At 46.2% G+C, this 26,217-nt stretch overlaps 1 protein-coding gene across 3 annotated transcripts in view; it reads right to left on the bottom strand.

Annotated features, from left to right (window-relative positions):
- The window catches only part of FAM124A (family with sequence similarity 124 member A), an 82,354-nt gene that overhangs the window by 13,140 nt on the left and 42,997 nt on the right, over positions 1 to 26,217 (bottom strand). The window lies entirely within an intron of this gene.

Below are 26,217 nucleotides of genomic sequence, written 5' to 3'. Positions count from 1 at the left end.
TTTGTGTTTTGTGCTACTGCTGGGTTGAACTTCGGCAAATTACTATAATCTAGACCAGAGGATTATTGTGCATGTATATATTTGGGGCACTGAGACATGTGGCTTCACCCAGGGCTCCTCTGTCTCAGCACAATCGACATTTTAGGTTGCAGAGTTCTCTGCTGTGGAGAACTTAGCAGTGTCCAGCCACAGATTCCTGTAGCACACCCCCATTCCCCCCCATCTCCCAGCTGGCACAGCCCCAAATGCCTCCAGACGCTGTGATATGTCTCTTGTGGGGGAGAGGTACATAGTGCCACTCACGGAGAACCACTGCTAACCTTCTGTGTCGGGGACACTGCATGCCCTTGCATCAGCTCTGGGGTCAGAGTTTTGTGGGGACCTCTCCCTGTCATCTTTTTTTTTTTTTTTTTTTTTTTTTAAACAGGCAGAGTGGACAGTGAGAGAGAGAGACAGAGAGAAAGGTCTTCCTTTGCCGTTGGTTCACCCTCCAATGGCCGCCGCGGCCGGCGCACCGCACTGATCCGATGGCAGGAGCCAGGTACTTCTCCTGGTCTCCCATGGGGTGCAGGGCCCAAGCACTTGGGCCATCCTCCACTGCACTCCCTGACCACAGCAGAGAGCTGGCCTGGAAGAGGGGCAACCGGGACAGAATCCGGTGCCCCGACTGGGACTAGAACCCGGTGGGCCGGTGCCACAAGGTGGAGGATTAGCCTAGTGAGCCACGGCGCCAGCCTCTCCCTGTCATCTTTAAAACTCACATGTCAACAGAGTTTTCAAAATCAGGTAGTTCTACAAAGCTTATTCAGGGAGGTGGGAGGATTCTGCCTTTTCCTCTGAGTCTCACTTCTTGGAGAAGGGCTGTGGTGGGGACATTCAGCTCCTGTACCATCCCACAGGGGAGTGCCAGCCTGTCACTTCTCCCAGAAGAGACCCCTCAATCTCCTGCCTGGGCGAGGGTGAGGGAGCTGGCAGCTGTGTTCTTAGTCAGTCTGGGAAAAGGCTGGGCTGGTGGGATAATGGTGACCCCAGAAATGCAATACAGAACTGCATTTTTTCTCCTGGGCTCAGTGTGGCATGCCCTGCCTCCACTGTGCTTGGTATTGTAGGTCTAGGTCACTTGGTCCATCTTTCTGTAGAATAAGCTTCAGTCTTCTGGCAGGATGAGGAAAGGGGAGCTGATTTTGGGGCCCAACTGCCTTGCACATATGTGCTCTAATAAAATTTTACCCACAAAATAGGTGTCAGTCTAGGGTTTTACCTGCTTTATATGAGTGTGTGTTACAATAAAACTTTATTTACAAAGTAAGTGACTGTCTGGAGGTTCAACTATATGTGTTTTCTAATAATACTGTTTACAAAAATAGGCAGTAGACCAGGTTTGGCCTGTGATCTTTAATTTGTTGACTCCTGTCACCTTTTATACAAATGTTTGAGTCAACTTTCCAATTTTACCTTCCATTCACTGAAGCAAAAGCACTGTGCATGTACTCTACTTTTCTTCCATTTAGCTTGGCCATTCAGTGGCTCCAAATGACAAAGGCAAGAGACATTCAGTGAGGGCAGGAAAGGAGGACTTTTTGGGGCCTCTTGATCTTGTAGGGAGTAGAGCGGATGTGTTCTTCCAGAGGTGATATACCGACCTCATCTGCTCCCCTTTTATGAGATCTAGGGTGGATGGAGGTCCAGTTCTGCTGAACTGCTCCAACAACATGCCTTGAGAGGCAAGTGGTTGGGCTTATGGAGCTCCTCTGAACTTCATGTGTGGGATACTTAGCATTTTTCTTTGCTTAATTTTGGCCTGGAGTCCAAGGACTAGTTCTGTGACAACTAGGCACCCATCACCACCATCTGATATAGGAAAAAATGGATTAGCAAAACTCAAAAGCAGCACCATCGCAAGACTAAGCTAGCTGATTATGTTGAAAATGGCACCACACATAAACCAAGGAACCCCAATGAGTTAGGCCAACATCTTCACAACCCTCCAGTGGGCTTAGCAAGTCCATACTATTGCTTGACAACAGTGGATCCTCACCATCCCCTCCCGGCCACCCACATCATCGTCACCATCAGGATCCGCAAGCACACACATTGCCCAGAAAAGGTGATGTAAGGAGTTCTCAAGCCTGAGATGGTCATGAACACACCACAGGAGAACAGAAGAGAGCAGAATTTATTGTAGGGACTGGGCCAGTTCTTCACAATTCTGGCTGCACCAAAGAATCAACTGGGAAGCTTAAACAAATACCCTGAAAAAACTCCCCAGGTGATTAAAAAGAATTTAAAAAATATTATTTGAAGAGCAGAGAGAGGGGGACACACACACATACATCTCCCATCTACTGGTTCACTCTCCAAATGACTGCAACACCCATGGCTGGGCCTGGCTGAAGCCAGGAGCTGGGAACTCAATCCGGGTCTCTCACGTGGGTGGCAGGGACCCAACCACTTGAGCCATCACTTGCTGCCTCCTTGGGTGTGCCTCCCAGGAAGCTCGAATCCCAAGTGGAGCCAGGACTTGGGCAGCCCCGGTGCTGAGCATACGTTGCTCCTTGGGGGATTCCACTGTGCGAGAACGGCCCGCTGCTTCAGACCGACCTGTCATTTCCCCCTGGTGCCCAGCCTGCTTGTTTTTGCTTTTATGGCCTCTGAGGTCATGACATTGTGCACGACTCCCTACTCTATATTTCCCAACTATATGCTCTTCTGAACTTTAAAAACCTCTTTCTTGCTCACTCTGAATGAAACTCTTGCAACCTTTCAACTCCAAAATTCTGTGATTTGGGGAGGCTGTGAAAGCTGAGCCCCAGAAAACCGTGCCATATCTAACTTCTACCAAGCTAGCAGGAGAGGCGACAGCAACAGACAGCAGGATCCTCTTCTCTGTCTCCCCCCCACCCAAGTTGGTTCCTTCAGCAGTCACTTTTTTCCCCTCTTTTTTATACAAGTGTTTTAACTAAAAGTGTACTGAACTTGGCCTCTCAGTTCACCCCTGTCTGGAAAACGTCACAGGTAATGGAAATTCTGGAGAACGAGTTTCCACGGCGCATTTCCTTCCCAATAATTGTTTTACTTTGTTCTTATCTGCAAATCTGTTTTAATAACCGAACTGGCTTTTCAGCTTTGAATGCTCATCAGTTCCAACCACTTCTGTGGCTTACATAAGCTCTCACACTATTATCTGTGAACTCACTTAAAACAGAGAACTGTTGAACACACCCGTAATGCAGATGCCAGCAACACAAGGCTGCCTGCATCAGAAGAGATCAACTAACCCACACATGGAACAAAGACCCAGGCTGCACAAAAGCTCTGTCCAGCCTTCCTCTGAACACAGGGACGTCATCACCATTTCAGCCTCTAAAGAGCCAAGCCAGATCTAATTGTTGCATGAATCTGCCTAACCAGGGCAAAGGGCTGATGGTCAAGATGAGCCTTGGAATAACAATGTGTCTACTAAGCAAGCAGAATTTAGTGTTAAAAAGAACCAGGCCAGGAGTATGTCAAGAACTCACTGTCACTGTTATCGGCAAGACTGCAATCCTCATGTCCTCAGCTGCTCTCCTGGCCAGAATGATGTGTGGGCTTTCTTGAGTGGCAAGCAGCAGGAAGATGTACTCAATTAAAAAAAAATCTTGTCTTTGAAGGGCTTACTACTGAAGACACAGAAGACCTGAAGACAGGAAGCTGGGTAGATGTTCAATGGCTGCTCTACTTCTGATCCAGCCTGCTAATAATAAGCCTGGGAAAGCAGTGGAAGGTGGCCCAAGTGCTTGGGCTCCTACACCCATGTGGGAGACCTGGAGAATGCTCCTGGCTCCTGGCTCCTGGCTTCAGACCGGCCCAGCTCCGGCCATTGTAGCCATTTGGGGGAGTGAATCAGCAGATGGACGATCTCTCGCTCTGTCTCTGTCTCTCTCTCTTTTTTTTTTTTGTCACTTTGCCTTTCAAATAAATAAATAAATCTTTTAAAAAAATGTGCCCCCAGTACTGTCTCACTAATGTTCAATTTCCCACCCATTCAGGATACCTGGACCTTCCACTGTCTTGAAGATTAGATTCTGGCTGGAAGCTGGTGCTGGCTGGGGTCAAATGGACCCTCCACTGCTCAGAGTGGGGTGCCATTTAATCTGTTAGAATTCTGGAGTACCAATGTAGGTTTTTGGAACTGCTTCTATGCCCAGAAAAAAAAATCCAAAAGCTACTTTTAAATATTAATGTTCAATTAATTAAAGTCGCTAATCTCAAGCCCAATTTCCCCTTATACTTTTTGATTTGAGTTCAGTACCCAAATCTTATTATTGTATTAATAAAGCTACCAAATGTTAACAATGAATTATTTTAAAAACAGCTTTGGTAGCTCAATTTCCTTTAACTTCTTAAACTGTGCTTATACATTTAATCTAATTGATTTTGTTTCGAAGTAGTTCAGGGGTCTAATTAATAAACAAAACTTTTGAAGTACTTAAATAATTCTTAAAATCTAATTAATTGAACAAAAGTATGGTGAATATAAACTTTCATAAATGTTTCAATGTTAAAAACTTAATAAATTTTATACTTAACATTGCTCATCTTAAAAGTATAAATCTGGGGCTGGCGCAGCGGCTCACTAGGCTAATCCTCTGCCTTGCGGCGCCGGCACACTGGGTTCTAGTCCTGGTCGGGGCACAGGATTCTGTCCCGGTTGCCCCTCTTCCAGGCCAGCTCTCTGCTGTGGCCAGGGAGTGCAGTGGAGGATGGCCCAAGTACTTGGGCCCTGCACCCCATGGGAGACCAGGATAAGTACCTGGCTCCTGCCATTGGATCAGCGCGGTGCACCGGCCGCAGCACGCTGGCTGCAGCGGCCATTGGAGGGTGAACCAACGGCAAAGGAAGACCTTTCTCTGTGTCTCTCTCTCTCACTGTCCACTCTGCCTGTCAAAAAAAAAAAAAAGTATAAATCTGGGCTGGTGCTGTGGCATAGCAGGTAAAGCCGCCACCTCTGGTGCCAGCATCCCATATAGGCGCCAGTTCGAATCCCGGATGCTCCACTTCCAATCCAGCTCTCTGCTGTAGCCTGGAACAGTAGTAGAAGATGGCCCAAGTCCTTGGGTCCCTGCACTCATGTGGGAGACCCTGAGGAAGCTCCTGGTTTCTGATCCGTACAGCTCCGGTCACTGCAGCCATCTGGGAAGTGAACCAGCAGATGGAAGACCTCTCTCTCTCTCTCTCTGCCTCTGCCTCTCTGTAACTCTGCCTTTGAATAAATAAATAACTCTTAGAAAAAAAATAAAAGTGCAAATATACATTAATTCTAAACGATATTTTAAACTGGAATCATGAGGTTGACCTCTTGTTCTCAACGGTCAAGTTCTCTAAAACACAACAAATTCTTAACATACCAAGCATGCACAAATCGTTTCTGAATCTAACACAAAATTTTTAATAGTATGAGTTTGTTTACTAGATTGTTCTTAATTCTAGATTTTTCTGGGCTTAAATAAGTGTCTACTAAGGAGGCAATGATGTCATTCTCACCAGAGTGGGGTCGTGCATGGACAGTGAATTTGCCTGGGAGGTGTCCAGACAAGGGGGGATAAGCAGAGCCTTCTGCTGCGGTTGCTATAGCAGGGATTCCAGAACTGAAGGGGTTGTTCCCATGGCCATGGCCCATGGCCCTGGATGGGAATCACGGCCTAATTCCTCTCTACTGACGACTTCTGCAGCCGTACTCACCACTGCTCGCTGGCTCTGCCGGCCGTTGTTTTTCCTAAGACACTGACATTGGATCCTGCTGACTTTACAGCTCTCTCAAGGCTTTTCTCCCTCTGCGGCCTCCTGGTAGGCACGTGTTCTTGGGTGATGCAAGAGAGGGCCCAGTTGATCCTGGAAGGCCCAGCTGTTTGAAATGTCCCGCTCGAATGTGGTTCTAGAGGAGTAACCTCACACCCGCTGACCAACTGAAGCAAAGCAGGCTGCGGATCACTCAGCCATTAACCTCGTTAGATTCAAGGGGACCTTGGAAAGCAATTCCCTCACTGGCTTCCGCGGCCCTGCGACATGGCATCCTCTTGGGGCCATTCACGGGTCCCAGGCCTCCAGAGCCTCTGCTCCCTCCCAGGGTCCCAGGTGGGCACGTTAGGACCACTGGTCTTGCCCCTGCCATGGAACTGACCGAGCCAACACCCTCCCTCCTGAACTGAGACACGTGGCTGAAGGTGGGTGGTCACGCCAACAGTGCGGCACAGGTCTGGGACTGTGTCTTACAGAAAAATTCCTGGTTCTCACTTAACCCCATTTCCTCCAGTGAAGAAGAGGTTAAATATCTTTTTATAACATTAGGAGAAAGTTATAAAACCATTTCTTTAGTAATGACGAGCCCTGGAAATGTTCTTTATAATCTGCTTATTATTTCCTCAAAGTTTTTCATTACTCCTTTCTTGTAACTCATTCCAAAGATGGGGATCAGAACTGAATTTTGCTCCCTAGAACTAAGTGTGTTATTATCCTGATTCTCAAGGTCAACTCACCCCCCAGCCCCCCCGCCAATGGATACTATCAAGAAGAGAGATCTAAGGTAAGAATACCAGGGGGATACTCATAGCTGCAGAAAGGGAGCTGGGCCACAGGACAGGTGCAGCTAAGGATTCGGACGCAACGAGACCCGCGCTTCCTCTTCTCTCTGAAGGTCAAGGCAGCACATTCTCCCTGGTGGAAAACAGCTGCCGACCACTCTCAATCTTTACATGTTACAGCTCTAGCCACCTGGAGGAAGACCACCTTTTCCCATCCCATGCCAGTTCCCCAGTGCCAATGTGACATCAGGTGTGTGATATCCCTGACATCAACTACAGCCAGGGAGGCAGGACTGGGTTATCTCACATGGAGCTTTGGCTGTGCCTGCGTGAATGGGGAAGGGAACTCTGGGAAGGATGTACTTTATGGAGCTAACACCTGCACTCAGGACATTGTGTAGATGGTTTGATAGTAGCAATTTCTCTTCAGTGACTAAATTACATTTCTCATTTGCAATGTATGAATTCCTTTTGAATCAGAGAAGAAGAACACTAAAAATAAAAGTCATATTTACATGAAAGCTGTGACAAGAAATCTGTGAACTTAGTTTCTTGGAAATTTATAGGAAATGAAGAGGAGCCAATAGCCTAATGATTTGGGTGTGACTTCAGCTTTGCAGTTCTAGGTTTTCTTGTTCTTTTCTTTGTTTTTTATTTTTGGGAAGTTGTTCATCTCTTGATATCCAAGGAAGACAAATCTATTTGATGTTTCCAGCAATAAATATTTCAGATAAACAGTACACTAGAATCAGACCAAAATGTCATATGTTTTGGAATTTCCAAAATACGATATATATTTTGTAAACTATATACAATGCAAAAGCAAAAGAATGCATTTGAAAATCAACCTGGTAATTTCTTGCAGAGGAGGTTTACCCACATGGTTACAGAAGTTTCTGATTTGTGTTACCCATGAAGCTTAGCATGTGTGAGGACAATTCTTGCTTGAGGACAGTAACTAAAAATCTTCAGATTTGAAAGTTTAGAAGATTTTCAGAAACAGAATCAGCCTCATGTTACAAGTTTGACAAAGCAGGTTGAATACACCACCCGCTCTCAGTACCTCTTTTTTTTGTGTGTGAGATTTTATTTATTTATTTAAGAGGTGGAGTTACAGACAGTGAGAGGGAGAGACAGAGAGAAAGGTCTTCCACCTGCTGGTTCACTCCCCAAATGGCCGCAAAGGTTGGAGCTTGGCCAATCTGAAACCAGGAGCCAGGAGCTTCTTCTGGGTCTCCCACATGAGTACAGAGGCCCAAGCACTTGGGCCATCTTCTACTGCTTTCCCAGGCCATAGCAGAGAGCTGGATCAGAAGAGGAGCAGCCAGGACTAGAACTGGCACCTGTATGGGATGCCAGCACTGCAGGCAGAGGCTTAACCTACTGTGCCATAGCGCTAGCCCTTCCTAGAACCTCTAAACATGCTATGTAAGGATGGTTCCCTGCTTATCATGGTTCAGCTAAGATTTTTCAGCTTTCTGATGGTGCAAAAGAATATCCTACTACCATTCTGTTTTTCCACTTCCAGTATTAATACTTATTGAATTACAAGAGTCACTCAAGACTTTATTACAAAATAGGCTTTGTGTCAGATGATCCTGTCTAACTGTAGGCTAATGTAAGTGTTCTGAACACGTTTTAGGTAGGTGAGGCTGAGCAGAGGTTACGTATATTAAATGTATTTTCAACTTAATGATGAGTTCATCAGATGTAACCCCATCTCGGGCCAAGGAGCGTGTGTGGTTTCCATTATGTCTTTTGCTTATTATCTGACTCCCCCTGTTGAATATACATTCGCCAGGGCAGGGACTGTTGTGTGTGTTGTTTACTGATGTCTCTGAGCTCCCAGTGCCTGGCAGAGCGCAGGCACCCTATAAAGCAGCTGAATGAACAACTCATTAAATTGAGGCATGAAATAAATGCCTCATGACTTAAAGACCATAGGCCTGCGAGGAGACCAGCTGCCATACAGATTAATTAGAGCAGCAGATGCTGTGGTAGGACTTCTCCTCTTTCTAAGTGTTGGTCCCAGGGCAGAGGCACACGGAGGAAGCCAGAAGGCCGTGTGTGAGCAGAGGCCAGGACACATGGCTTCCTCTTCCCAGGTATGTGGACACATCTTTTACAGTGACAATGCCCAAGCACCTGCCCTGGACATTTCCAGGCACCTCGATAACCACTCTGCACTTGCAGTCTGCTATTGGCCACTCAGTCTGCATGGTTCAGGAGGGGCCCCATAGCCAGGATTTGGTTATCAAGTTCCGCCATGAACAGACACCCACACAGGCACCCTCAGAGCATTCCTGAGTCCCTGCTACCTGAAGGGGCTTTGGAGTTGAGTAGGTGGATTCACGGCCACATTAAAATGCAGCTTTAGATACTCAATTTAGGAGCTGAGAGACAAATGTGTTTGTTGTAGATTTTACCTACTAGATGAGAGAGTTCATATAGTCTAAATTAAAATCCTGCAATGTGTAGGCAGTGGGCTCTGCAGATGGAAGCCTCCAAGAAACTATCCTCTAAAAAATGGCTACAAAGATGAATATGTGAACCTTCTCCAATGTTTATAACTCAAATACAAAGCATTTAGAAAGTTTATGGAGGGGCTGGCGCTGTGGCGCAGTAGGTTAATCCCCTCCTGCAGCACCGGCATCCCATATGGGCGCTGATTCTACTCCCAGCTGCTCCACTTCCAATCCAGCTCTCTGCTGTGGCCTAGGAAAGCAGCAGAAGATGGCCCAAGTCCTTGGGCCCCTGCACCCGCATGGGAGACTGGGAAGAAGTACCTGGCTCCTGGCTTCAGATCGGCGCAGCTCCAGCCCCTGTGGCCATCTGGGGAGTGAACCAACGGAAGGAAGGCCACCCCCCTCTCTCTACCTCTGCCTCTCTAACTCTTTCAAATAAATAAATAAATCTTTTGAAAAACAGCATAGCAAATATTTCACAGTTCTTACTGTGTGCCTGGATTTATTGTTTGAATGGTTTATTAACATTTTACTAATTTCATCTCATGGACTTGTACTGAATCAGTAGCTACACTGGAACTACATTTCCCAAGATTCCATTCCCCCTTAGGGTTGGTCATGAGCGAAATGTGCACCGGATGTGGAAGGTGGACACACAGGAGCAGCTGATACTGTACTCTGAAGGGTGGAGCTGGACTGTCGCTGATCTGCTGGCTCTCCTGTGGGCAGGAGGTCACTTGCAGGCCTGCAGTCCCTCCAGCTCTGTGTAATCCCTGTTCTTAGCTTCTTCTGTGCTCTAGGTCCACTGCAAGGGGTGCCAGCTTCTCAGGTCACCACATCACTGGAGTAGAGGCAGGGAGACAGGGGCTCCATCACGTCCCTGATCTCCCCGGCTCTCCAGCAGCCTTTCCTCCTGACTCTTTTTTTTTTTTTTTTTTTTGACAGGCAGAGTGACAGTGAGAGAGAGAGACAGAGAGAAAGGTCTTCCTTTTTTTCTGTTGGTTCACCCCCCAGTGGCCGCTACGGCCGGCGCACCGCGCTGATCCGAAGGCAGGAGCCAGGTTCTTCTCCTGGTCTCCCATGGGGTGCAGGGCCCAAGCACTTGGACCATCCTCCACTGCCTTCCCGGGCCACAGCAGAGAGCTGAACTGGAAGAGGGGCAACTGGGACAGAATCCGGTGCCCCGACCAGGACTAGAACCCAGTGTGCCGGCGCCGCAGGTGGAGGATTAGCCTTTTGAGCTATGGCGGTGCCGGCCCCTCCTGACTCTTGGCCAAGCTGATCTGGGGAGATCTTGGGCCACAGACCCAGGTGACCAGCCTAGCTCCAGAAGCACAGTGGTTCCCACCAGCTCCTGTGGCTGTGTGCAGTCCTCAGACTGCAGCATCTCCAAGCCTCCCCATCAATCCCATGACCTCCATATTGCAGATGAAGAAATGGAGGCAGAGAGAGGGAGAATAATTTGTCCAGTGTCACAGAGCTAGAATCTGAGAGAGGTGAGATACAAATGCAAACCCTGGCTCCGAGGTCTGTCTCTGATCATCATTTTTCTAATACACAGAAATCAAAAAAAGTGATCTGCACTTTCAGAGATTAAAGATGACGTATGCAAAGTGTCGGGGTCGTGACAGATGTAGATGCATGCTTAATAAACAGAGCACTTGCCGTGCAAGGTAATACAGTGCATGCTATTTTAAAGGTCTCTCTAGCATCAGCTGAAACATCTCAAAACCCAGCTCATTGAGTCCATGGGTGCAGAGGGACAGAGTGGCGAGCCTGAGTCCCGGAGGACGCAGAGTGACAAGGATTTGTGGGACCTCATGAGAACATCGGGAACTCCGGGAAATAAGAGAGGCATCACCTGAGTCTACCTGAGGGGCCACTCACATCCTGTAATGAGCTTTCACAAACTCTTCCAAATTCTGGCACTGCTCCCAACAGGACAGCGCTGTGGCCTAACGACACAGTGGTTACGGCTGCTCATGCCATGGATCACCCTTCCCTCTCTAAGCCCACTTGAAAAACATGTCTGCACCTTCTAGTCATGGTGGAAGACACTTATTGTTATCTTTAATGTGTCTCATAAGCAGAACCTACTGGGTGGGATTCCGCACCCAGAAAGGTTTGGGTTTTAGGCCTGGATTGCTTTTTTTTTTTTCTTTAAATCAAAGAATGAAAACTGCATGATTCTTTCTGCTTTGGCTTCCAGGAAGCCTGGCACTTAACCCCCAATGCCTTTCTCTGTCCTTGCTTTCTATGTTTCCAGATCTCTTAGGACAACCAATCTGCTATGTATACATTTGCCTAAATATTTTTAGAAGTAAGGCAGTATAGAAGTCATACATGCCAAATACATGCACTAAGAAGTCCTAAAGAAATAAAACTCGAACTCAGAGCATTGCACAAAATTCCTGGTAAGTGAGGTGTGCAGTGGTGGGAGACCACTGACTTGCTTCCTTCCCAAAGTGGCCCCGGAGCCTGTGGGTGCCCCAGGGAAGAGCACTCTACTTATTTCCACCAGGTTTCCCTCTACTTACAAGCCACTGAACCAGAGCTCATGTAGCTGAAGGTTCACCTGGCTGAGCAGAAGCCCTGCCCGGAGAGGCTCCATCACTTGTTTATCACAACCCACTTTAGCCAGGGTTGTGCGGTGCTCTCCTGTGCAGGGCAAGGCTGTGGCAGGATCCAGGAGGCAGGGAGGTGAGCAAGGACACGGGGAATCCTGCAGGCCCTCTCTGGTCTGAGCAGGTGTTTCCATGGAAACAGAAGAGGAAATGCTCTTTGCCTGCTCGAGAGTCACATTCAGTCATCTGGGAGCAGGGCTGGCATCCTGGCACCATGGCACTGTGGGCTCCAGCAGCAGGTGGACGAGAGCCCTGAGGGTTAGGGTCAGCCCCTCCCTGCCTCCCACCTCCCTTAAGGCTGGCCTGTTTGTCCCTCTCCACTCTTTGCCTACTCTGCAGAGGGAAAGGTCATAGCCAGAGAGCTCTCAGAAAAGTTATAGCTCCTTGCCTGGGGCCAGCAGCCTGTCCAGCTACTACTGACTGCAACAGGAACCATGGTGGGCCCAGGAGCCCTCTCCTTGTCCCTCTGGCCTGCTGAGTGCTTGCAGTGTGGAGCTGTCTTTACTGAGAGCCTGCCACAAGCAGGTGCTGGCATAGTTGCACGGGCCTGGCTGGATCCTCACCCCGTCACCTTCCAGACCGCCTCCGGAAGAAAGTGGCCAGTTTAAGGTGCCAAAAGTCCAAACTAATAGAACCTAAGGCCTCTGGTGGGAAAGCCATATCTGAGTACAAGCAGGGAGAGAGGGGGGTTCCCTTTGCATAAAAATTCCAGGGCTCCCAGGGGCTCATTCTCTCAGCATGAAGCCAGGAATCAGGCTTCCGGAAAACACCGTAAGTCAGAGCAATGTTTGATTTCACATCGGGGTGGGGAGAAGGTGGGTAGTGGGAAAGAGAAAAGTAACTAAAAGGTCTGAGCCCATTTAGCAAAAGGGTTTTATTTATTTATTTTTTTTTTTTACATTTTTGGGGTCAAATGAAAAAGTAAAAGTGGAACTTTAAAACACAGTTTAAGGGGCTGGCGCTGTGGCGTAGCGGGTAAAGCCGCTGCCTGTAATGGCGGCATCCCATATGGGCACCAGCTCGAGTCCCAGCTGCTCCACTTCCAATCCTGCTCTCTGCTATGGCCTGGGAAAGCAGTAGAAGATGGCCCAAGTCCTTGGGCCCCTGCATCCGTGTGGGAGACCTGGAAGAAGCTCCTGGCTCCTGGTTTCAGATCGGCACAGCTCCGGCTATTGTGGCCACTTGGAGAATGAACCAGCAGATGGAAGACCTCTCCCTCTCTCTGTCTCTCCTTCTCTCTCTGTGTAATTCTGCCTTTCAAATAAATAAATAAATCTTTAAAAAAAAACCCCACAGTTTGAGGAAACCAACACACGTAGCATATACGATAAAATGTGGAAGAAGATGTATCCAAGTGTTCTGAGTGAAATATTTTTTATATCATCTCTTAACTTCCAAACATTTTTTGGGTAATTTGGTTTTATTACGCTCTAATTAAAAAAATTATGAAAGCATCAAAGGAAGCCTAATTGAAAAGTAACAAAAAATATACAGTGGAAAAGTTCACTGGAAATTACAGTAGGGCTTGATCTGGTGCTTTAAGGTGAGGCCAACCTGACAAAGCTGGTGGTCAGCTCACCAGGCAAACAGGATTTGGTCTGCTCTGTGGGCTCTGCAGGCCAGGCCCCTGCCTGCTGCTGCCTCCCTGAGAGGTTTGCTGTACTCTGTCTGCTTCCCAAGCCCAGGAGGGGCCCCTCCAGAGCAGCACCCACGTCGCTGAGTGGCGGCTCACACCCACCGTACGGCATGGAATGGTCTAGACCAAGTGTGAAGCTGGGGCGCTGGGACTCTCTGGCTCACTCTCGTCCCTGTCCAGCCCTGTGTCTTCCTGTCTCGGACGGCCCCGGAGAGTGCTGGATTGGCTGCTCCTGGCACGCGGCCTGCAGGGGATGGGCCGGACCCACCAGGCGCCCCTCAGCACCTGGAGCAACAACAGCACTTGCTTCCAGGTCTAACGCTGCACCTGACCTCTTGGGAAGCCACAGCCTTGGACCGACCAAACCAAGTCAGCTAAGTCAGATGGGCAGGCCAAGAGGAAGGCGGCTCTGAGACCGGGAGCAGAAACCATTGCCTAAAACTCTGCGTTCCTGCCTCTGGATTCCAAATCCTGCCAAGCCTTGTGATCATTGTTTGCTTCTGTTTTCCTGAAGGAAAATGACTCCTCCCTCTGGGCCCAAGAGGGCTGTGGTGTCGCTTACACATGGAGGTGTCTTGAACCCGGAAGATGCACTGGGAAATGATTTTTTACAGGTGACTGCCAACCTCCCTGGGCAATCGGCTCAGATGATACAGCCCAGTGCAGGCAACACGGTTCACTGAGAACAGTCATTTCTTCAGTCTCGGCGGGGAGCCAGCAAGCCCAGAGTGAGCGCGGCTCACTAGCTGCCCAAGGGCTGTCAGCATCATTTCCATGGCCTCTCTGCCCCCAGCGCCCTGCTGCATCATGGCCTGCTGTTCACACGGTGTCTTCCTGCTGCCCAGCGGGCACGCCTGTGCTTTGGGTCACTGTGCTGAGAAAACCAGATGCCAAGAGAGAGGGTGAGGCTAGCTCATGCTTACTGAGGAGCTGGCGCTTGGGGCTGGAGAAATGCACCTTGAGGCAAGTCTATATTGTCCACTCCAAACAGCCCTTGCAACTTATACTCGTGATGTTCTGTTAGGATTTCTGATGGTAATCTACTTTAAAAAGCAGCCATGTGGAAGGCGGTGGGAATCGGACCTAAAGTGACACAGGGCTGCCCCTACCTTTAGAAAACTCTGTGCCTGCAGAAGGCACTCCCAGAAGCCACATGGAGAGCTGTCAGAAATGCAGAACGCTGGGCCGGGGCCGTGGCTCACTAGGCTAATCCTCCACTTGCGGTGCCGGCACCCCGGGTTCTAGTCCCGGTCAGGGTGCTGGTTCTGTCCCGGTTGCTCCTCTTCCGGTCCAGCTCTCTGCTATGGCCCGGGAGTGCAGTGGAGGATGGCCCAGGTGCTTGGGCCCCGCACCCGCATGGGAGACCAGGAGAAGCACCTGGCTCCTGGCTTCAGGTTGGCACAGCGCGCCAGCCACAACGCACCGGCCATAGTGGCCACTTGGGGGGTGAACCAACGGCAAAAGGAAGACCTTTCTCTCTGTCTCTCTCTCTCATTGTCTAACTCTGCCTGTCAAAACAAACAAACAAAAAACAAACAAACAAAAAGAAATGCAGAACCCTGGGCCCCATGCTGGACCTGCTCCATCAGGTTTCCCTCCAGGTAGGTTGGATGCTGCTAAGCCAGAGAAGTTAGTGACTAGAGCTGCCCAGGTCCCCATTGGCTCACGAGTCCACTCCTAGCCCCTACATTTACTGCTGGTCGTACGGCAGGGTGGGCAGTTCTGGGCCCTGACCCTTGGTGTTTCTATCTGCACGATGGGGAGAAGATTGGTCTGGGTTGTAGAAATACTGAGAGCTCCGGAAGATACCAGGGTGCCCTTAGCCCCAAAGAAACTACCAAGTATGCAAGGGACATGCATTATCTTATTATTAGTTCCTAAGGGAATTCTTGCATGCAAGGGTTCATACCTCAGTAAAAGGCTGACCCACTGGAGAAGGCTGGCCAATCTCTGAGAACACAAGGCAGGGGTGCTGAGTCAGAGGGTGGACCATTGTGATAGGTCCTTGGCTGTCCCAGAGGCACTGGCTGGGCCCACTCCTCCCCCATAGCTGGATGGCTGGCTCGAGGGGAAGGGGCTCCTCACAGCCAGTCAGGAGACACCGTGACCTGGGGAGAGTCCTCCAGACACTCCCATGTCCCATTGTGGGGCCCTCGTCACTGCACCCTCCCCCAGTAAGGCTCTCTTACCCTCAGCCTGCCCTACTGTGCACACCCCCCTTTCCTCTCCTCTCTCTCCTTCCTTCGCTCATCCACTGTACTTCCTGGGTGTCTCATGGATGCCAGACCCTGTAACAGGCACTAGGGATACAGCAGTGGGTAGGACAGACAACATCCCCTCCAAGAGGAGAGCCAGGCAGAGGGGACAGCGGTGAGGTCAGAGCCGGGGCACAGGCGAGGAGAGGGGTTGGAGGAGAAGGAACTGGTTGTCTCCTGGGGACAAAGGGCAGGCGCTGGGGCAGTGCAGCAGAGCAGTCACAGGATCTGACTTGGGTTTTAGAAGAGCCCCTCAGCCCTCCCACAGCAGGGCTACAGCAGGGAACTGTTAGGAGACCCAGGAGGCTTGGAGCAGTGGCGGTGGCTGCAGTGAGTGGGGCAGTAGGAGTCTGTGGATTCTGGAAGGGAGAACTTGGAGATGACTCAGGTGTTCGGGGATGGTTTACCCTCTCCTGGGCTGCTTCCTCCCAGCTGTCTTGCAGACAACAGTAGCTTGGAACCCTGCCCCTGCCCTGGCCCACAGCCCTGGCCCATACCTTGGTGCTTCTGCTCCCCTGGGGCTTCTCTGGAGCCAGCACCCATCTGCAGCTCAGCTCAGGTATTGGTTCTTCTCAGCAGCCTTTCAAGACCAACTCGCCACCCCCCCCCCCTCCCCAGCATTGACCAACCACCTGCAGGGATAACAGCTGGGTACCAACCAGGGAATGCTCCAAAGACTTTCTTGCCAAATGTGTTGGGATCCTGCACTTCAGATTGGGAAACCGAGGTCCCCAACACAATGGGACATGCCCAGGGCCACTCAACCAGTAAGTAGAAGAGCCGGATCCAACCCAGATACATGTGATTCTGAAGCCATGACACTCACGGCATTGGCAACGCCTCCAGGGGGCTGTAAAAGGCAGGGCCTGCACACAGGGCTCGCCTGCTAAATGCCAATGGCGATTCCCTCAGCATTGTCAGCACCCAGAGGGGCTAAGGGGGTTGCAGACCCATCTGAGAGCCCCCTGATGGCCCATGTCCTTCGTCTGCAGCCCAAATACATCTAGTATGACTGAAGAATGACACTTTAAATTATATTTAGCTGTAATGTACTTAAAGACTTCATGTGGCTACTGTCTACAATTGAACAGCTCAGCTCTAGAAAATATATAGAGAGGCCAGCGCCTTGGCTCACTAGGCTAATCCTCCGCCTGCGGTGCCGGCATTCCGGGTTCTAGTCCCAGTCGGGGCCCCAGATTCTGTCCTGGTTGTTCCTCTTTCGGTCCAGCTCTCTGCTGTGGCCCGGAAAGGCAGTTGAGGATGGCCTAGGTGCTTGGGCCCTGCACCCGCATGGGAGACCAAGAGAAGCACCTGGCTCCTGGCTTTGGATTGGTGCAGCGCACTGGCCGTAGCGGCCATTTGGGGGGTGAACCAACAGAAAAGGAAGACCTTTCTTTCTGCCTGTCTCTCTCTCACTGTTTAACTCTGCCTGTCAAAAAATAAATAACAAATAATAAAAAAAAATAGAGAGAGAATCAAATAGATTTTGGATGCTACTCTTGGTTCATCTGATTTTTCCTATCAACAAATGCCTTCTACTTCAAACCCCTTATGTATCTAATTCTTTTTATTAATCTTCTTACACACTATGTATCTTTGTCAGCCACCATATATCTTTTTAAAAAATGTAATCCCTCCGTACAGATTTTTTAAAAAGATACCAGTCATACTCAGCAGACTCATAGAATGGCAGATGTCCTAAATAGCACTCTGGCCTCAGAATCAGCCCTAAAGGCATTCAGATCTGGCTGAAAAGCCCATGAGAGTATTTCAGGCATGGAAAGCCAAGACACTCTGGCAAAAGATCTCTGTGAGTGAGATCCCAGTGGAAAGAACAGGTCTTCAAAGAAGGAGGTACCTTTCTCTGAAGGGAGGAGAGAACCTCCACTTTGACTATGACCTTGTCTAAACAAGATAAGAGTCAGAGAACTCAGAGGGCTTCCATAGCCTTGGAAACTCATGACTGGAGCATAGGGAGATTACTGATGCCATAGACAGGAGTGTCAATTGGTAAAGTCAACAACAGGAGTCACTGTGCACTTACTCCTCATGTAGGATCTCTGTCCTTAATGTGCTGTGCATTGAGATTTAATGCTATAACGAGTACTCAAACAATATATTTCACTTTGTGTTTCTATGGGGGTGCAAACTGTTGAAATCTTTACTTAATGCATACTAAACTGATCCTCTGTAAAAAAAAAAAAAAAAAGAAATTATCAACTCCCAACTTGACTCTCACTGGGATTAAACATGACAATAGGTCTGATCTGATTTCATCATCATTTAAAAAAATCATCTATTATTTTTCACTTTATGTTTCTGTGTGGGAGCAAACTGTTGAAATCCTTACTTAATGTATACTAAGCTGATCTTCTGTATATTAAGAGAATCGAAAATGAATCTTGATGTGAATGGAAGGGGAGAGGGAGTGGGAAAGGGAAGGGTTGTGGGTGGGAGGGACGGTATGGGGGGGAAGCCATTGTAATCCATAAGCTGTACTTTGGAAATTTATATTCATTAAATAAAAGTTAAAAAAAAAGATACCAGTCATATTTTCAATGTTCTTTTCTCCTCCTTCTTCTTCTAGCTACAGACACTTTCATACAAGACAGAGTAATCAATATGTTCATTTACAGGAGTGGAGGATATTCCTCTGCCACAGGCCATTTAGATTTTATAACATCATCTGGGGACCATATAAAATTATCAGTTTAAAAATTAGCCTGCTACAGATGTATTGAATTTCAGTGCTGCCTGCGGTTGCCTCGGCAGGGCCAGGCCCAGTGATTTCTCATACAGGTCTTATACTGCCTGCTGGCTGCAGTCCTCCACCCCTGATTCAAGGGAAGGGAGTTCCGGATAGGGGAGGAACAGCCTTTTCTGTCTCTGTCGGGTTTCTGCCTCCGTGTGTTACGTATATGAATGCTCAGTTTGTGAAAATTCACTGAGCTGTGTAATTAGGACCTGTGCACTTTCCCACCGTATGTTATTTATACTCATCTTCAATACAGAGCAAACAAAAACATATAAAAAGAAGCCACTCTAGTCAAAACCCAGTGTCGGGTTAGCTCGATGGGCTATGGAAAGGACAGTCCTTGACTGGACGGAGCTGTAGTTCGGCAGCATGAGGCATCAGTGCAAATTTCTATGATGCACTTTCCAGAGAAATCTCAGGCAGCTCCTGTTGCCAGTGACCCCCTACCCAACTCACTACCTCTGCCCTGAACCAAAAAATGCCAAGAAAGCAGTAGAGAGGAGGAGGGCACCTTTCTTTCCATCTTGTCAGATCCTAGTTACAAGCACTAAGGGGGAGAAAACCATCATGGCCTCTCTCCTACAGTGGAATTAAAATGGAAGGAAGAGTTCTAAGAAATGGGACATCAAGTCAATGGTGCAGGATGGGGAAGGAAAATACAACTGACATTTTACAAAGCAACAAAAAACCACCCAACCAAGATTTCTTCCAAATACAACGCCATCCTTACATTAAGCCTTTGACTACAGTGTAAATTAAAAATATACTATCTCAAATATTAGGAAGGAAGGAAGGAAGGAAGGAAGGAAGGAAGGAAGGAAGGAAGGAAGGAAAAAAGAAAAAAAGAAATAGAGAGAGAGAAAGAAAGAAAAAGGAAGGAAGGGAGGGAGCAAGGACGTATCATTACATTCTTGCAACTGTGTCTATGAACCACACTGAATCTGTTCTCTTTGTATTAATATCACATTCACATGAGGACTGATGAAAGTTGTGTTGTAGTAATCACCATGAATTTGCTGTGACCCTGAGAATCTAATGTATTAATAAAATCCTTTTAAAAAGTATAACTCCAGGGGCTGGCGCTGTGGCATAGTGGGCTAAGCCTCCACCTGCGGCACCAGCATCCCATAAAGGTGCCGGTTTGAGTCCCAGCTGCTCCTCTTCAGATCCAGATCTTTGTTATGGCCTGGGAAAGCTGTGGAAGATGGCCAAAGTGCTTGGGCCCCTGCACCCACAGGGGAGACCTGGAAGAAGCTCCTGGCTCCTGGCTTTGGATCAGCTCAGCTCCAGCCATTGCAGCCATTTGTGGAGTGAACCAACAGATGGAAGACCTTTCTCTCTGTCTCTATCCCTCTCTCTCTGTAACTCTACCACTCAAATAAATAAATAACGTCTTTTTTAAAAAAGTATAACTCCATCCAATTGAACAAAAACATTCATCTTCAAAATTATGGTTGAAATGGAACCTAGGGAAATCTGAGTACTAAAAAGAATGTAAGGCCAGCTGTGGCATGGTGGGTAAAGCTGCTGCCTGCAGTGCCAGCACCCATATGGGATCCTGGCTGCTCCACTTCTGATCCAGCTCTCTGCTCTGGCCAGTGGAAGATGGCCCAAGCCCTAGAACCCTGTACTCACATGTGAGACCTGGAAGAAGCTCCAGTCTCCTGGCTTTGGATTGGCATAGCTCTGGCTATTACAACCATTTGGGGAGTGAATCAATGGATGGAAAATTCTCTCTCTTTCTTTCTCTGCCTCTGCCTCTCTGTAACTCTGCCTTTCAAATAAATAAATAAAATCATAAAAAATATTGTTAAGCTCAAACAATATAATCAATTCTCAAAAAAGAGACTTTAAGAAAGTAGGGGTGCTCTCAACTCCTCCACTCCCCATGACCTAAAATACCTAAATTTTTCTAAAGACAGGAATATAAATGTTTTCTTTGGAAAGCAACTTAAATTGATGGGCAGGTGTGTAGCTCAAGCTATGGCAGAAGGCTGCTCTCTGCAGTGATACAGGTGAATAATCACTTGTTCTGGTGGCCATTGACAAGAATTGTGGGCACCATTTGTTATTTCTGCCCACGTTAACTCCTCAACATTCAGGCAAAGGCTTGCATTCCTAAGTCCCAAGATAGAAATCCTTCTTCTTATTCTTTTTACACTTTGATCCCTTAACTTCAAAAGCCTGCACCTTTGTAAACTTCATAACCATCTAGATGTGTGGCTCTCCTTTGAAATATTCTCTCAGTGGTTCCTTTGAGCAGAACCCACACCAAGCTTTTGTACTTTGCTCTTGCATTTATGTTATTAGAGGGATCAAGAGAAAAAAGTCTTGCAATTACTGCAAAAAGGAAGAAATCACTTCCGAAACAATCACACTCATTTTGTTCTTTTTGTAGAAACAACATCCTTTGCATTTCGTTGACTTTTACTTGGCACAACTCTATTGTGCTTTGCATCAAGAACTGGCAGTCTTCAAACACAGAAGGAAATTTTTCTCACTTTTCAAAAGGGATTAGAGAGCAAATGCTAGCACTCAGTTTACTGAGAAATAAAGCAATAATACTTAGTGTAGTATATGTGTGCCTCAAAAGGAAATCTGCAGGTCAGATAATTTCCATGAATATTAAATATCTTAGGGTGACCTTTCTGACTTGACAATAGGCTGCCTAAAGTCTGAACCAGTTATCTCACAGGGGCCACATTCTCGCTTCATTTCATGATATGTGGATTAGCGTCCTGGGGTTTAAAGCCAAAACCAACAAAAACTAGGAAACTTTACCTGTGATTTGATAAGCCACAATCAATGCCTGTAAATGTCCCCAATTCACTATCAGCTTTCTTTTTTAAGGTAACCAAAGGTGGGGGGAAAAAGTCTCTGCTTTTCAGAAAACAAAGCCTTGCGTGTCAGCAATGGATTTGTCGGAGAGTGGCAAGATGGTGGAATAGGAAGGGAGCACACTGATAGTCCGGGAAGACAGTTTAATAAAAGTGGAGATACTGCAGGTTCAAGGAAGAGTAAGGGAAGAAACAGCAGAGGAAACTCTTCCGGAACTAGTGATTCACAGTGGACCTGCGTGGAGAGCGTGGGAGCCCACGATTCAGGACACCAGTGGCAGAATCAACACACCAGCGCTGGAACGTGAGGTGAGTGGAACCTCAATAGCCTGAGACACTGGCGGGAAAGTGGAAAGAAGAGACTAGAGGGAACGAGGCTTGAAACCCCATGGGGAAAAGTTCACAAGGCTAAATAGAAGAGAGAGGAAAAAAAAAAGTGACTGATACGGACATGAGTTTCTCTCTTTCCACTCACCTCTCAAAGATGAGAAAGACAAAGAGCAGGTGCCATTTTGAACATACGTCATAAGCGGGGCAACCTCAGGTCTGCACCTGCCCTAAGCCAAGCAGAAAAACCTGACTCTGGAGGGGTGAAATAACAGGAGATTAGGACCTAGTGAATGTGTGGTGCTAATGAACTGAGACTGTGAAAAAAGAGACGGTGGGGGAGAGAACTCATGGAATTCATGAGAGTACTCTCCAGAGATGCTACAATTCGGTAACCTTGGCAACCCAGTGGGAGACTGCAAGAGAATTTGAGCCCACAACTGAGGGCAGCACAGATTCCCTGTGAGGTCCTTGGGAAAGAGCTTCTGATCTCTGGCTCCTGTGGGTATATCATTCGCCTGCTAATTACCTCCAATTCCACTCAGCTGTGCGGAATTACTTCCCCTTTGAATCAAAAAAATAAAGAGAGAGAGATTTACCACGCTTAACCTGGGAGTGTCACCTTTGGCACACCCTTAACCCTGAGGAACCAAACAGAGCTCTCAGGCCACACCCATCTCAAGCCTCTAAGACTCCATCAAAAGCAGACAGTCCACTTAATACAGTCATAGTATAACAAGAAAAAACACCACAGTGAGGGAAGAAGAATCCAAAGAATATCTCCACAATGCCAAGCAACAAACGCAGAAACTGAGGAAACCAGAACAAGGAAGACATTATGACATTATGACACCCCCAAATGAACAAGACACCCCAAGCCAAGATTATGAAGATGATGAGATGGAAGAAATGAGAGATACGGATTTCAAAAAATTTATGATAAGAACAATTAGAAGTTTTCAAAAACAAATGCTTGAGCTAAGGAATTCCTTACTGGACAGGATATAAAATCTCCTTCAAGAAAATGAAATGTTAAGGAGGAATCAAAAGGAAACGCAGAAACTAGTAGAACAGGAAAGTGTGATAGTGAAGAGAAATCAAAATGAAATGAAGAACTCAATAGATCAAATAATAAACACAGTAGAGAGCCTTAAAAACAGAGTCAGTGAAACAGAAGAGAGAATATCGGACTTAGAAGACAGAGCACAGGAAAGGATACAGTCAAACCAAAGAAAAGAAGTGGAAATTAGAAATTTAAAAAATATTGTGGGGAATCTACAGGATACTATTAAAAAACCCAACATTCAGGTTCTAGGAGTTCCTGAAGGCATGGAGAGAGAGAAAGGATTAGAAGGCCTTTTTAGTGAGATACTTGCAGAGAACTTCCTGGGTTTGGAGAAGGACAGAGACATCCTAGTACAGGAAGCTCATAGAACCCCTAGTAAACATGACCAAAAGAGATCCTCACCACGACATGTTGTAATCAAACTCAACACAGTGAAACATAAAGAAAAGATTCTAAAACGTGCAAGAGAAAAACGTCAGATTACTCTCAGAGGATCTCTAATTAGACTCACAGCAGACTTCTCATCAGAAAGCCTACAAGCTAGAAGGGAATGGTGATACATAGCACAGGTACTAAGAGAGAAAAACTGCCAGCCCAGAATATTATATCCTGCAAAGCTCTCATTTGTGAATGAAGGTGAAATAAAGACCTTTCATATCAAACAGAAATTGACAGAATTTGTAGCCACTCGTCCAGCCCTGCAAAAGATGCTTAAAGATGAGTTACACACAGAAACACAGTCATCAATATGAAAGAAGGTAAAGGAAGGAAACCTCACAGCAAAAGATCACAGGAAGTTCAAAGCACATATTAGAAAATATCTTTGGCAAATGGCAGGGCAAAGTTACTACTTATCAATAATCACATCGAACGTTAATGGCCTGAACTTTCCAGTTAAAAGACACAGATTGGCTGACTGGGTTAAGGAACAAAACCCATCTATTTGTTGCTTACAAGAAACACATCTTTCCAACAAAGATGCATACCAACTGAAAGTGAAAGGCTGGAAAAAGATATACCATGCCAACAGAAAGGTAAAAAGAACAGGCGTAGCCATCTTAATATTGGACAACATAAACTTTAACACAAAAACTGTTAAGAGAGACAAAGAGGGGCACTATATAATGATTAAGGGATCAATTCAACAGGAAGATATAACGATTATCAATGTATATGCACCTAATTACAGGGCACCGGTTTATTTAAAAGATTTGTTAAGGGACTTAAAGGGAGACTTAGACTCCAATACAATAGTACTGGGGGACTTGAATACTCCACTCTCAGAAATAGACAGATCAACAGGACAGAAGATCAACAAGGAGACATTAGATTTAAACAACACTATAGCCCAAATGACCTAACAGATATCTACAGAACTTTTCATCCTACACATAAAGAATTTACATTCTTCTCAGCAGTATATGGAACCTACTCTAGGATTGACCACATACTATGCCATAAAGCAAGTCTCAGCAAATTCAAAAGAATTAGAATCATACCATGCAGCTTCTCAGACCATAAAGGAATGAAGTTGGAAATTAGCAACTCAGGAATCCCTAGAGCATATGCAAACACATGGAGATTGAACAACATGCTCCTGAATGAACAATGGGTCATAGAAGAAATCAAAAGAGAAATCAAAAATTTTCTGGAAATAAATGAGGATAACAGCACAACATACCAAAACTTATGGGATACAGCAAAAGCAGTGTTAAGAGGAAAGTTTATATCAATAGGTGCCTACATCAAGAAATTGGAAACCAAATAAATGAGCTTTCAATTTATCTCAAGGATCTAGAAAATCTGCAGCAAACCAGACCCAAATCTAGTAGGAGAAGAGAAATAATTAAAATCAGAGAAGAAATCAACAGGATTGAATCCAAAAAAACATTTCAAAAAATCAGTCAAACGAGGAGCTGGTTTTTTGAAAAAATAAACAAAATTGACACCCCATTGGCCCAACTAACTAAAAAAAAGAAGAGAAAAGACCCAAATCAATAAAATCAGAGATGAAAAAGGAAATGTAACAACAGACACCACAGAAATAAAAAGAATCATCAGAAATTACTACAAGGACTTGTATGCCAGCAAACAGGAAAATCTATCAGAAATGGATAGATTCCTGGACACATGCAACCTACCTAAATTGAACCAGGAAGACATAGAAAACCTAAACAAACGCATAACTGAGACAGAAATTGAAACAGTAATAAAGGCTCTCCCAACAAAGAAAAGCCCAGGACCAGATGGATTCACTGCTGAATTCTACCAGACATTTAAAGAAGAACTAACTCCAATTCTTCTTAAACTATTCAGAACTATCGAAGAAGAGGGAATCCTCCCAAATTCTTCCTATGAAGCCAACATCACCTTAATTCCTAAGCCAGAAAAAGATGCAGCACTGAAAGAGAATTACAGACCAATATCCCTGATGAACATAGATGCAAAAATCCTCAATAAAATTCTCGCCAATAGAATGCAACAACACATCAGAAAGATCATCCACCCAGCCCAAGTGGGATTTATCTCTGGTATGCAGGGACGGTTCAATGTTCGCAAAACAATCAATGTGATACACATTAAAAGACTGCAGAAGAAAAACCATATGATTATCTCAATAGACGCCGAGAAAGCATTTGATAAAATACAACACCCTTTCATGATGAAAACTCTAAGCAAACTGGGTATGGAAGGAACATTCCTCAATACAATCAAAGCAATTTATGAAAAACCCACGGCCAACATCCTATTGAATGAGGAAAAGTTGGAAGCATTTCCACTGAGATCTGGTACCAGACAGGGATGCCCACTCTCACCACTGCTATTCAATATAGTTCTGGAAGTTCTAGCCAGAGCTATTAGGCAAGAAAAAGAAATTAAAGGGATACAAATTGAGAAGGAATAAGTCAAACTATCCCTCTTTGCAGATGATATGATTCTTTATTTAGTGGATCCAAAGAACTCTACTAAGAGACTATTGGAACTCATAAGAGTTTGTCAAAGTAGCAGGATATAAAATCAATGCACAAAAATCAACAGCCTTTGTATACACAGGCAATGCCACGGCTGAGGAAGAACTTCTAAGATCAATCCCATTCACAATAGCTACAAAAACAATCAAATACCTTGGAATAAACTTAACCAATGACGTTCAAGATCTCTACGATGAAAATTACAAAACCTTAAAGAAAGAAATAGAAGAGGATACCAAGAAATGGAAAAATCTTGCATGCTCATGGATTGGAAGAATCAATATCATCAAAATGTCCATTCTCCTAAAAGCAATTTATAGATTCAATGCAATACCAATAAAAATACCGAAGACATTCTTCTCAGATCTGGAAAAAATGATGCTAAAATTCATATGGAGACAAGGAGACCTGGAATAGCTAAAGCAATCTTGTACAACAAAAACAAAGCTGGAGGCATCACAATACCAGATTTCAGGACATACTGCAGGGCAGTTGTAATCAAAACAGCATGGTACTGGTACAGAAACAGATGGATAGACCAATGGAACAGAATAGAAACACCAGAAATTAACCCAAACATCTACAGCCAACTTATATTTGATCAAGTATCCAAAACCAATCCCTGGAGTAAGGACAGTCTATTCAATAAATGGTGCTGGGAAAATTGGATCTCCACGTGCAGAAGCATGAAGCAAGACCCCTACCTTTCACCTTACACAA

This window comes from Oryctolagus cuniculus, chromosome 9, assembly GCF_051225735.1.
Source record: "Oryctolagus cuniculus isolate XC-2025 breed Fujian yellow rabbit chromosome 9, ASM5122573v1, whole genome shotgun sequence".
Lineage (NCBI taxonomy): Eukaryota > Metazoa > Chordata > Mammalia > Lagomorpha > Leporidae > Oryctolagus > Oryctolagus cuniculus.
This window is presented reverse-complemented; position numbering and strand designations above follow the sequence as displayed.